Raw genomic sequence first — 10016 nt, forward strand, 5'->3', positions numbered from 1 at the left:
TTTTTTTTTTTAAAGATTTATTATTACATGTAAGCACACTGTAGCTGTTTTCAGACACACAAGAAGAGGGTATCAGATCCCATTACAGATGGTTATGAGCCACCATGTGGTTGTTGGGATTTGAACTCAGGACCTCTGGAAGAGCAGTCAGTGCTCTTAACCACTGAACCATCTCTCCAGCCTGAGAATAATTTTTATACTGTGTAGAAAATAATCAAGAACTGTTTCAAAGCATGAAGGCTTTGAGGTTCAGATCCTCAGCACTGGATACTGGCTGGACAGCTGTGGTAACTAACCTATGGTCCCAGAAGATGACAGGGAAAGACGACCACCCCACCCCAACCGAAGCAAGCTGCATAGCTTCAGGTTCAAGTGAAAAAGACCTATCTAGCTAAGGCAGAGAGTAATTGAGAAAGATATTTGTTATTGTTGGGGTCACGGGGCAGGTAAATAATGAGGAAAGAACCACTATCTTAATTAGGGTTTTACCACTATGAACAGACGCCATGACCAAGGCAAGTCTTATAAAGACAACACTTAATTGGGACTGGCTTACAGGTTCAGAGGTTCAGTCCAGTATCATCAAGGCAGGAATATGGCAGCATCCAGGCAGGCATGGTGCAGGAGTAGCTGAGAATTCTACATCTTGTTCCAAAGGCAAACAGGACTTCCAGGCAGCTAGGATGAGGGTCTTAAAGCCCACACTCACAGTGACACACCTATTCCAAGGAGACCACACCCACTCCAATAAGGCCACACGTCCAAATAATGCCACTCTCTGGGCCAAGCATATTTAAACCATGACAACCACTGAAGTCAGAAATAAACTAAAAGCAACTTTATTCATTTCAGGAAAACACCTCTAACCTATTAGGGTAGCCTCAGTCTCAGGAACTGACATAATCACCTTGAAAGGTTGAGAGCAGTCTCCTCTTGAGAAGCATAAACCTACAAGCAGATGTTCATGGGATAGTAAAGAAGGAATTTGTAAATTGGGGGTTAGTTCTGCAGCCCAGGGTGTGGCAGATAGCGGATGTTGGTGCAGGCTCAAGGATATTCTTAGGCAGTGGTCTTATCTCAGCCTTTATGGGGCTCATGCCGGCCAGGTGGATTTACTGCAGCTGCCAGGAATGCAGGGCTTAGGGACATGCAGTAAGAGGGGGTGGCAGACCAATGCCTCAGATTGCTCTGAGCTCTTCATTATGAAATATAATGTGGCAGTGGGTTGGGGTAACTGGAAGGCCCTTGCCAAGGTGTCTCCTTGAGAATTCACACCATGTGACAGACCTGGTATAAGGGAGGTTCATTTAGGGGAAGGGAAGGATGGGAGGAACTGGAGAAGGGGTAGCGGCAGACAGACTGGAGCAGAGCCATGAGGGCAGAGAAGAAGGGACAAAGAAGGACAGAAATGGGGAAAGAGAGGCCATCTGGGACCATGTGGGAACAGAGAGTGAGGACTGGAGTCCTGAGCACTCCTTTTATGTGCAAGGCCACCTGCACCTGGCAGGTGGCAGGTAGTGGCAGCAGCTGATGATGTAAGCCACTGCTAGGTCCCTGGGAGGAGCCTAGTGGAATCCCCTGTAAGCTTACAACATCTGACATCAGCCCCTACCCTCCACACACATATGCACACACATGTGCATGCATATATACATGCAGAGACATATATACACACATGTCTGTACTCCATACAGACACAAAAAAGACAAGCATAAAAGTAAATAAATATCACCTAAGAGCAGGGCACTTCTCTGGCTAGCATGGGCGTTGAAAGTGCTGCACAGAGAAGAACAGGATTTTAAAAAAGATGCTGTTGCTTCAACCAAGCTATCTTCCATGGCAACTTCTCAGAGTTTGGAATCACCCGGGAGACACACCTCTGTGTGTATCTGTGAGGATGTTTCCAAAGGAAGTCTAATGCAGAGAGGATGCCACACCCTGACTGTGGGCAGCATTGTCCTATCAGCTGGGATCCTAGACCCTGAATGAAAAGCTCTCTGTGAGCACAACACCAGCATCTACCACTGCTTCCTGACTACAGATGCAAAGTGACCAAGCGACCAGCTGCCTTAGACTCTTGTCACAGGAAGAAATGATCATTATGGTCCAATTTCAGGAGGAGGCCTGCCCAGAGTCCATTAGAGAGTCACTGAGCGGCAGGAAGGTGAGGTGGTAGTGACCCTCTCTCCTCTAGCTGCCCATTGGTGCCTTCCTGTCTCACAATTCTGAAGTTTGAGAGCTCTCAGCAGTCAGCTACATGATTGAGCCTATGATAAGAGGAGGGAATAAGCTGGGCGGTGGTGGCGCACGCCTTTAATCCCAGCACTTGGGAGGCAGAGGCAGGCAGATTTCTGAGTTCGAGGCAAGCCTGGTCTACAAAGTGAGTTCCAGGACAGCCAGGGCTATACAGAGAAACCCTGTCAAAAAAAAAAAAAAAAAAAAAAAGAGGAGGGAATAGTCTCAAACCCCAGGTTTTATGTTCACAACGTTCACAACTGGTAGAATGGGGAACTGGGCAAAGGAGAGTGGCTAGAGTGTGTGGATGTTTGTACCACATGCCCATGAGACCAGGAGTTACAGATGCTTATGAGCTACTGTGTGAATGCTGGGACATGAGCTCCCAACCACTGAGCCATCTCTCAAGCCCCAGAAACCCTTTCGAGAACCAGCCTTTGAGGAAAAGGGGCAGAATTTTTCATTATCGGAGATTTTAAAAGCCACTGTCTCACACCAAATCCGCACTCCAGCCATCTTTGCCCTTTCTCTGTGCCGGCATCTCGTTGTGCAAATTGAGTCTCTTGAGCCACTGCAGAGTGAGGTTTAGTTCCCCATATCAGCATCCCCCTCCACCGTGAACGGCTGGGTCCTCAAACCAAAGGCCCACATGAACCCTCCCTCCCTCCCTCCCTCCCTTCCTTCCTTCCTTCCTTCCTTCCTTCCTTCCTTCCTTCCTTCCTGCTTTCCTTTGCTTTTATCTGGCATTTTGTCACAGCACCAAGAAAAGTGACTAATACTGACACAGATACGAGAGGTCCCTTGTCCCAGGGTTACCATGGAAGAAGACAAGCCCAGTCCATGCATTGTGCTCCATGCCCTGTACATCAGACACTTTATAGACAACAGAGCTCTGGCCTGCCTTGGCCCTGAATGTAAAGATTGTGGCTGTCCATCTTTACAATAAACTCTCACACAAGAACAATGTAAGTCACTTTCTCTCCAGCATCCCAACAGTGTCCCTATGTTCTCTCCACAGAAGACTCAGCCTACCCTTTCACTGCAGCCCTGGCTTTTGTCCTTCTATCTGAAGCAATAGCCTACACCCCTTCTGCTGGGCACACCATGCATTTAGCCCTCTAGGCCTGCAACACTTCCTATGGTACTACACCTTGCCAGAGTCTCCTAAGTAGACAGTCATAGTCTCTTACATGCTCCCATGGTCTGATCACACACGCCTCTGTCTTGCAGTTACTGTGATAGCGCATGTAGAGGTTTTACACATATTCAGAGTATCTCCAGCCAATTGAGATGGACTTCAAGTCCATATGCCTCATTCACGCCCTTAAATAATACTGCCTGGATGAATTAGTTGGTCAATAACATTGAATTGGATGTATGCACACTGTATACACACACACACACACACACACACACACACACTGGATGAATTAGTTGGTCAATAACATTGAATTGGATGTATGCACACTGTATACACACACACACACACACACACACACACACACACACACACACACACACATGCATACACGCATACACAGGATGCTCCCTCAATGTTTCCTGAGTCAATCATAGAAAATGAGCTCAGAGTGATTTTCCAGAAAGTGACTCTTGCCTGAACCCAGCTCTGTCCCAGCACAGCAGGGTCAGTGTGAGCCACTTGATGCAGAATGGTAACCTGTGTCACTGAAGCTAAGACCAATGATATCTAAGGAGCCCAAAGACACAGCCCCAGGCTCATATTCCTAACTGTGGCAGCTGGAATCCAGGAAAACAGTGTCTCCAAACCCAAGACTACAGGTTAGCCACCATGGCTGTTATCAAATGTCACCATACCACCTGGGTATGAATTTAATTCAAAGCCCAACTGCAGAGACTAGAATAGGCAGAGACCTTCAAAATGCCCGGTGTCCCTCTCTTCTGTCTCTTTCCCGTGTTCCTGAGGTCCTGTGGACAGTGCTAATGGACACTGAGCCCAGGATCCCACCTCTACACCACTTTCTACAGGAGGACATTCATCCACATCGCACAGTCACTTTTGTTAAACCAACACTGAGGCTTTCTTTGACATGTCCACTATCTTATGGCTCAGGTGTGAAGCCTGTTGGCCACCCTGCATGTTCAGGTATATATCCTTCTCTCGCCTTTCTGAATTCGTTCCTTCTGGTGTGGCCAAGACATGCCCCAGTTGAGTAACCCATGGTTTAGCCTAACTCAGCATTAGCTGCCGAGTGTATTAACCAAATGTCTCAGAGGACAGAAAGCGCCCAGCCTCTCCAGGTAACCACACGAGGGACGGAAGTCACCTGATGTGAGCAAGGATGAGGGGGTTCAAGAGATGAGATGGCAGGATTTTTGGTGCGTTGGAACATGTGTCCTGTGAGAATGTGGCTTGCTTCTGGAGTGAGAGAGAGTTATCTCCCAAGAGTTTTGTAGCACACGTCACTTTTGTACCCTGAATATGGCTGGATAAACACCATGGACAACTTAGAGAGCGATCGGTGTCCTGAGGGCAGCACAGAGGGCTTTTGGTTGAAACGCTATCCTCAAATTCTAGAGCACAGTAAAGAAGTTGAATAAGGTGTCCAGCTCAAAATAAATCGGTAGCTTTGCTTTGTCCCAACACTGACCTAGAGGGAAATGCCACGAGCAAAGAACTCCATGTACCATCCCAACAACCAAGACACAATAGCTAGGAACATTCCTCGGGAGGTGTGTGAAGCCCCGAGTGGACACTTCACAGACCACGAGGACAGAGACGGTTTATCTTGTTCCTTAAGGACAATTGACATTAAAGCCACCACCGTCCCGGTGTGTCTCCTTCCCTCTGCCAGATACAGATCTCATTTTGCTCAGCTGCTCTGGTGTCGCCTGTTCCCCCTGCTGTGAGCTGAACGGTGGTGGACTCTGTCCCATCCCTACTGTGTGCTCCTGACATCCAAGTTTCTGGTACCCAGCAGGGGTCCATAAATCTTGTCTGCCTTAGCGAGTGAAGACCAGGATGATCGTGAACCTATGCTGCTAGAATCAGCCCTCCAGAACATCTGAGGTTAAGCTCTGGAATTCAAAGAATGGTTGTGAACCCCAGTGGCTTTGAGGCCATTGCCAGTTTCTTCCTGGATTTAGCAATGAGTTTAAATCTTAACATACAGCCATAGTTCCTGCCCTGGGGTAGAAAAAGGTGAGGTGGCAAAGAATTCTTCAAAGAATGCTCTGAAGTTAGCAGGCTCCTCAACCTTTTTTTTTTTCTTTTTTAAGCAGTGCTGTGGATAAATGAGGCTTTTTGAAATGTTCTAGAGACTTCCTCTAGAAATGGCAATATATCCTGAACTGCAATGTTGGTTAACTAACAATGTAATGAGAGAGACTTTTTATTTGAAACCAAACTGACTCCATGAGAGCAGCTCTTCTTGCCTTCTTAGAGAGTAGAAACCACAGTGCAATCCCCCTAGCCCTTCTGTAACATTAGAAAGGGAGAGACAAGGAAGGGGAGGAGGAATGGAAGAGGAAGAGGGAGGGAGGGAGGGAGAGAGGGAGAGAAGGAGAGAGAGAGAGAGGAGAGAGAGAGAGAGAGAGACAGAGAGAGACAGAGAGAGAGAATAGACTCAGGAGTCAGGTGAGAGCTGTCGGGGATTTTCAGAGCCGGAATACTCCATTAAGCCTGGCACGTGAAGAGGGGGTCGTATCACTCAAGGGAAGGGAGCCTCCACATGCAGATCTGAGCAGAGGGCAGGAAGCAGCTGTGGGGAGGTTCTGGGCTCTTCTGAAAGTCACATGTGATATGCAGAGATCTCCAGGAGACTTGGATGAGGGTTCAAACTGACAAGAGGACATCGTAGTGAACAGTCAGTAAGGAGTGTTCCAAGAAGGCACATCTGATGCCAAGGCCACCCTCGCCAGCAGGACAGACCACCCCTGTTGCTTAGAAGCCTGCCGCATCTGTGACCTGGAACACATCCACAAGTTAACTAAAGACACGCAAGGGAGGACGTACCACAGATAAATGTCAGAGCGAAGAATGTGGATGTCTGAGCAACACAGAGAAAGGCTGAAGGAAAACTCGGCAATGGGCAGGGCCTGGCTTGCTCGGATTCTGGAGGGTAGATTTGTAGAGTTAGTAAGGGGCAGAAGCATGGGTTAGTATATGTAATATCCAAAATGAATTCAAGACCACCCAGAACCTTCCCCCTTTGAAAAGGACTTTCCAAACTGTACTAGCAGACAAAGTACAGAGCCAGATAAGGAAGCTGGCTGACTAAACAAATGTAAAAAACAGTTTTATTGGTCAAAATGATTAGGCCTGCAGCTACCAAAACAATATTAGCTGTTCTCAGAGGAATAACCATAACAAGATTAGCAATTCTCCTGCCCCCCGTCCCACACTGAATTCTGACAAAGACCACAAACCACCCTGACCTTGTTGCAAGAATTCCCCTGACGTTAATAGCTGTGACGTTAATAGCTGATCCATAAATTCAAAATGTACTATTGCTTTGCTGAAAAAGTGTGTTCTTTCTTTGTTCTGGGTCTCTCCTCTGGTCTGCATGCTGAGAGGGGAGGGGAGTCCCCAACATGTTGGATCAATAAAAATCCTCATGCGTTTTGTAGCGATGGCAGTTGTCTCTGTGGTCTTTCTGAGTAAGGGTCTTTTGACGAACTACAACATTTGGTGCGTTGGCCGGGAAGGCCCTCCTCAGGAGAACACAGACACCGTGCATCGGAGGTAAAGTGGGATCCCTCTTTGTTTATCTGTCTGTTTCTGTTTTTTTGTCTGTCTGTCTGCCTGTCTTGTCTTGTCTGCTGTCTGTGTCTGTTAGGTCCCAGGAAGGGACAACTGGTTCAGGTTCTGTTTTCAGGTCTGGTTTTGGTCTCAAAGGGACGACTGGTTATCTTGGTTTGGTTTTAGGCAGGTCTCAGGTTCTGGGGGCCTTCTCGTGGAGAAGGGCCCATTTGGAGTGGTCACAGTGACAGGCAGATGTGCCAAAATGTTGCAGGACACAATGCTGGAGGATGCTCCGCTTCGTAAGAAGCCCTGTATTAGTCTTGTTCGTTTGGTTACTCTTTGCTTCTGTGGGATTACTGTGATGCTTTATCCGGACGGTTTTTGTTGTGTGTCTTGTGTGTCTCTTTGTGTTCAGACTTGGACTAACAGCTGACAACTGTTTTTGAGTTATGCCCTCTAGGAAAAGCCTAAGAATCCTGTCAGATCCCGATGCTGACCTCATCCTTTCAGATCCTCAGCTGCACTGCCTCCCACTCTCCAACTCCAGAGAGCAGCCAGCTCTGGTCTCAGGTCACAGTGGTCCCGCCCATTGACCTGGAGCCTAGGGAGGAAGGAGCTCAGGAAACCTGGAGCAAAAGAGGGGTGGTCTCTGAGAAGTCGGTGGTCCTGGATGTTGTGGCTGCTGAAGGGGAGATAGAGGAGGCTGTGGGAGTGGCCGGCCAGGACTGCCCTGTGGTGTTCATTACCCTGGTTGCTTCTCATACTTGCCTAATGGTGTTTCCCTTTCCCCTGCATCCCGCCTCTTGTTAGCAGAAAAAGTGCTTTCACTTTGAGAGTGGCCCAGTGGGACCTGCTGTGAGAGCTGCACTCCCTTCCCAGCCCTTCTCCAGAGGCTGTGTCTTCTGGGGGTGGCTCTGCCCCCCACTCTGCTGACCTTGAGTCTGTACCAAGCTCCAGTGAGGGAGGCTTCTCTTGTCCTAGGTAAGGAGCATCTGCTGTGGGTCTCCTCTCTGTGGGGCTAGAAAGTGCCCCAAACATCTGACCAAGGTAATAGGAAGTTACAGAAGCTAGAAGGATACGGGACAAGTCTTGTGAAAGGGTTGTGTAAGTCGGTAAGAAAGTAAGCGTAGGTCAATAAGAAAATGCTGGCCACAATAGTCAGGGAAACTAGACAGTACCTGGCAACTGCAGAAAGCCTTTGGCTAAAGATCCATGTGTTTACTGTAAAGGAAAAGGGCATTGGGCGAGAGACTGCCCCAGAGAAAAAGAAGAGGAGCCTGCCCCCCACATGACTAAACCCTTCCACCTGTTCATGGCTAAAAGTAAAGAGATAGCAAGAGGGGTGCAACACAAAAGCTGAGTCCTTAGAAGAGGCTGGTGGCCTACCTGTCAAAGAAGCTAGAAAAGAGACTGTGTTTCATATTCCCCCACTAACCGGTGCAAAACACGTTAGAGAAGTGCCTGGACACTGTGGGCTTTGGCAGGCTGTGGATTCTAAATTTTGCTGAATTAAAGAGATAAACAACCTTTCATATGGGGAAATAAAGAACAACAGGCCTTTGATACCATTAAGACTGCCCTAATGTCGGTTCCAGCTTTAGGTCTCCTAGATGTGACTGAGAACAAAGATATTGCCAAAGGGGTTCTTACTCAGAGATTGGGGCCCTGGAAGAGACCTGTGGTATACTTATCTGAAAAATTAGACCCTGTGACTGTGGGATGGCCTGTTTGCTTGCACACAGTGGCTGCTATAACATTACTGGTCAAGGACGCAGATTTATTGGCTTTGGGCAGAAACTGGTGATCTCAGTGCCGCACGCCCTAGAAAGTGTGGTTCAGCCCCGATCGATGGCTAACTAACGCTCCCATGACTCATTATCAGACTCTGTGGTTCAACTCTGATGGGGTCACTTTTGTCCCTCGAAAGTCTAAACTCAGCTGCCCTGCTCCCAGACCCAGCCTGTCAGCAAGTTCTTGCTGAGACACAAAGGTGGCCTGAAGATCTGACAGACCAGTCACTAGAGGGTGCAGGAGTTACCTGGCTCACAGACTGAAACAGCTATCTAGAGCAGCTGTGGTAGCTGGACAGGCCCTGCCAGAGAACACATCGGCTCAAAAGACCCAACATCTACACAGATAGCAGGTACGCTTTTGCCACAGCCCACATCCATGAGGCCATATATCAACAGAGGAGTCTACTGACGTTGGGAGGGAAAGGAATTAAGAAGAAGAAATGCTGGCTTTACTGAGACCCTCCATGATCCTGCCAAGGTAGACATCATCCACTGTCCTAGTCACCAGAAGAGAGATATCGTGATAGCAAGGGGACACACGGAGGGAACAGGAAGGAGGCTTTCCTCAGCAATGCAAGCTCTCATCTGTCACCCACTGTGGTTGTGGGGACAGAGATGGTGAGAGTCCAGCATGGGGACCAGTGTCCATGCATGGACAAGATGCCCTTGGTTTTTGTGATGGTGTACTTGGTGTTGGCTTCTGAGCATGCCTACAGGGGATCGGTGAGACAGTGTTTACTGAGGTGAGAAGACCCTTCTTAGCTGTAGGCTGAGCCGTTCCCTGACGAGACTGCTAGCTATATAAAATTGAGGATCTAGTTAAGCATAAGCATCAACCCTTTCTCTCTTGACTGAGGAGGTGATGGGACCGGCTGCCTCAAGTTCCTGGTCCCCAATCTTTACTCTGTGATGGACTAGAACATTGACCTGGGAGCTAAAATAAACCCTTTCTTTCCTACGTTGTTCTTCTCCAGGTATATTCTCACAGCCACAGGAAGGAGACTGAGGCAGCCTATTCTGTCCATTCTCAACACCGTTCCCACTTCACAAGCTGACTGTACAACCATGGGGTCTATAAAGGATTCTGGGCAGTCCTGCTACAGGGGAGACATGGTGTACAAAAGATCCAAAGTTGGGAAGAAATGAACCACTCAATAAGATTTGGAAGTTCTTAGGAGCACCCGAGTGATGATATTTAGAACTCCACTAAATATAATTTTCCGGATCTTTGGATTCAGTCACACAGGCAAAGCATGGTTTATGTG

This window comes from Mus pahari, chromosome 5, assembly GCF_900095145.1.
Source record: "Mus pahari chromosome 5, PAHARI_EIJ_v1.1, whole genome shotgun sequence".
Classification (NCBI taxonomy): domain Eukaryota; kingdom Metazoa; phylum Chordata; class Mammalia; order Rodentia; family Muridae; genus Mus; species Mus pahari.